We start from the raw sequence: 2,863 nt of genomic DNA on the forward strand, positions 1-2,863 counted from the left end.
TGCCTATATTGCTCTTTTACCTACATGCGTAGCTAACATGTAGTGAGAACCATGCTCTTATTTGGCATTAGTCCCCACCTATGTTCTACTTGCTTTGCTATCTTTGTTGTAGGCTTAATTTTCTTTCTTTTTCTTTCCTTTTAGGTTGGCCACCAAATGAAGGAAAGGAATGAGAAAGCTTCTAAATGGGGTAACAAACAAGTTCGTCCGCACGACCTTTTGAAGGAGCTCATCAATTGTAGCAACCCGTCCACCTTGCTCTTCTTTATATGCACCGAGGACGGTGCAAATTTCTAAGTGTGGGGAGGTCGTCCGACCGACTTCCATGGGTAACAACTTCCTTTTTTAACACCAATTCTTAATTTTTGTCTTTGTTAGATTAGTTGTCGCATTGCATGATAGGTTGCATGTTGGTTAGAATTTGTACATATTTTACCACTTCTTTTTGTATTAGGACTACTTGGTTAGGGTGATGATTTTTTTTTCAAGAAAAATTGTTTTAGGGTACCCTACCAATTTGAAAAAAAATTTCTTGTTGAACTTGCTTGAAGAATCTATTTTGGAACATGATTTTTGAGCTAAGAATACAAGCATGTGAGTCTTGAGCCCAATTGTGTGGTTACATCTTATAACCACTTATTTTTCATTCTTGTGTGCATTATTCTCTTTCTATGATCGTAATTTTTTATTTGTTTGATTCTTTATGTCCATTGTTCCATGTATACATGCATTTATATGATTGAGGCCATCATTTCATTTAGCTCACTTACCCAAATAGCCTACCTTTCATCAACCGTTGTTAGTCAAATTTGAGCCTATTCAATCTCTTTTGTTCTTAATGTTAGCACATCACTACCCCTAAGTGAAAAATAATAAATGTCCTTAATTTGGATCTTTGATTAGTTTAGGCTAGTGAGGGTGTGTATTATTTGGGTATGGGAAACTTGGGACATTGGTTGAGAGAAAAGTGTGTTTTTTTTTTGTATTTTTGTTGAAAATCATGGGATTGGGTACATGCTTTATGCTTATGCATTAAATATGTAAAACCTTATGCATTGATATGTTTGTATATACTTTAGAAAAAAATGATAAAGAAAAAGAAAAAGAACACACACACACATATATATATATATATATATATATATATAAAGAAAAAAGAGAAAAAGAAATAAAAAGGGGAGAAAAATGCCCCAAAGTAAAATTCAATAAAAATCAATGCATATGGAATGTGAATTAAAGAGAATGTATGAGTATGTGAAAAAGTGAGAATCATGGGTAGCTAGGCATTGTATTAGAATTGTATAGGTTGTTATATGTGTTTGGTGAGAGCTTAGGTTAATCAAAGATTCAAATTTCAAGCTCACTTGACCATATACATCTCTACCTTTATCCTAGCCCCATTACAACCTATGAATAAGTCCTCATGATGAATGTATGCATGCATTGAATAATTGTTGATTGTTAGAAGAGAAACAAATCTTGGAAAGCATGAGTAGAAGAGAATTGAGTGATCGACCCTATACACTAGAGCGACTAGAGCGGATACACTTCCGATGAGGGTTCGATACTCAATTCTTTGTTCCCGGCTTTCATGAGCTTTTCTTCTTGCAAGTCTACTTGTACTTCATTTTGATATTTGAATTGGTAGGATTCATGAGTCATCATACTACTTAGCCCTACATGTGCATATGTGTTCTTGGGGATTGATTTGCTTTTGACCAAGTAGGTAGAATCATTTTGCATTTAGTTGCATTCATATAGATAGGTGCATGTAGTTTATTTGCATTGAATAAATGTTCATACCCCTTTTCTTGTCCTTCTTTATTCTTAGCATGAGGACATGCTTGGTTTAAATGTGGGGAGATTTGATAAACCCCAATTTTGTGGTTTATCTTGTGCTTAATTTGGGGAATTTTATCAACTTTTCTCACATTTATTCAATGAAATAGCATGGTTTTATAATTCTCCCTTGATTTGTACTTAAATGTGAAAACATGCTTTTTAGGCCTTAAAGTAGCTAAATTTAATCCACTTTAATTTCATTCGATGCCTTGATATGTTTGTTAAGTGATTTCAGGTCCATAAGGCAAGTGTTGGATGGAAGAAGTGAAGAGAATAGCATGCAAAGTGGGAGAACTCATGAAGAAATGAAGGAACCGTAAAGCTGTCAAGCCTGACCTCTTCGCACTCAATAGACCATAACTTGAGCTACAGAGGTCTGCGTTGGAAAGCTAACATCCGGGACTTCAAAATGATATAAAATTTGTCATATTTTGCTTCGCGTTCAGGGGCGCACACGCGCCATGTACGCGTGCGCGCCGATGCTGCACATGGCCCATTAAAAGTGAAATCGTGGCCAGCGATTTGTAACTCATTTTGGGCACAATCCAACTCATTTCTGATGCTATTGAACCCAAGGATTGAGGGGGGAAGGAAACAAGTAGTCATAGTTTAGTTTTCATTATGTTTTAAGTAGAATTCTAGAGAGAGAAGCTCTCCCTTCTCTCTAGAATTTAGGGTAGTTTAGGTTTAATTTTCTTAAATCCCACTTTTAATCCTTGTTTTGATTTAGCTTTCTCTCTTAATTTCTTGTTATTATATTTTAATCTTCTTAGTTTCTCTTGTTCATTTCCTTTATTTTGTTGTTTTTATGTTCATGAACTTTGTTGGATCTTAATTTTCTTTTAATACAATTTTATGTTTCCATGCTCTTTTATGTTGATCTTGATTGTTAGTGTTGATTTCTTGCTTATGTTAGTTATGGGTTTCATTAATTCTTGCAATTTGTGATGTTTACTTTTCTTGCGCTCTAGGTGTTTGTTGAAATATTTACACTAGTTTTTGAGTAGTTCTCTTTACTCTT

The sequence above is a fragment of the Arachis hypogaea genome, chromosome 14 (genome assembly GCF_003086295.3).
Source record: "Arachis hypogaea cultivar Tifrunner chromosome 14, arahy.Tifrunner.gnm2.J5K5, whole genome shotgun sequence".
NCBI classification, from domain to species: domain Eukaryota; kingdom Viridiplantae; phylum Streptophyta; class Magnoliopsida; order Fabales; family Fabaceae; genus Arachis; species Arachis hypogaea.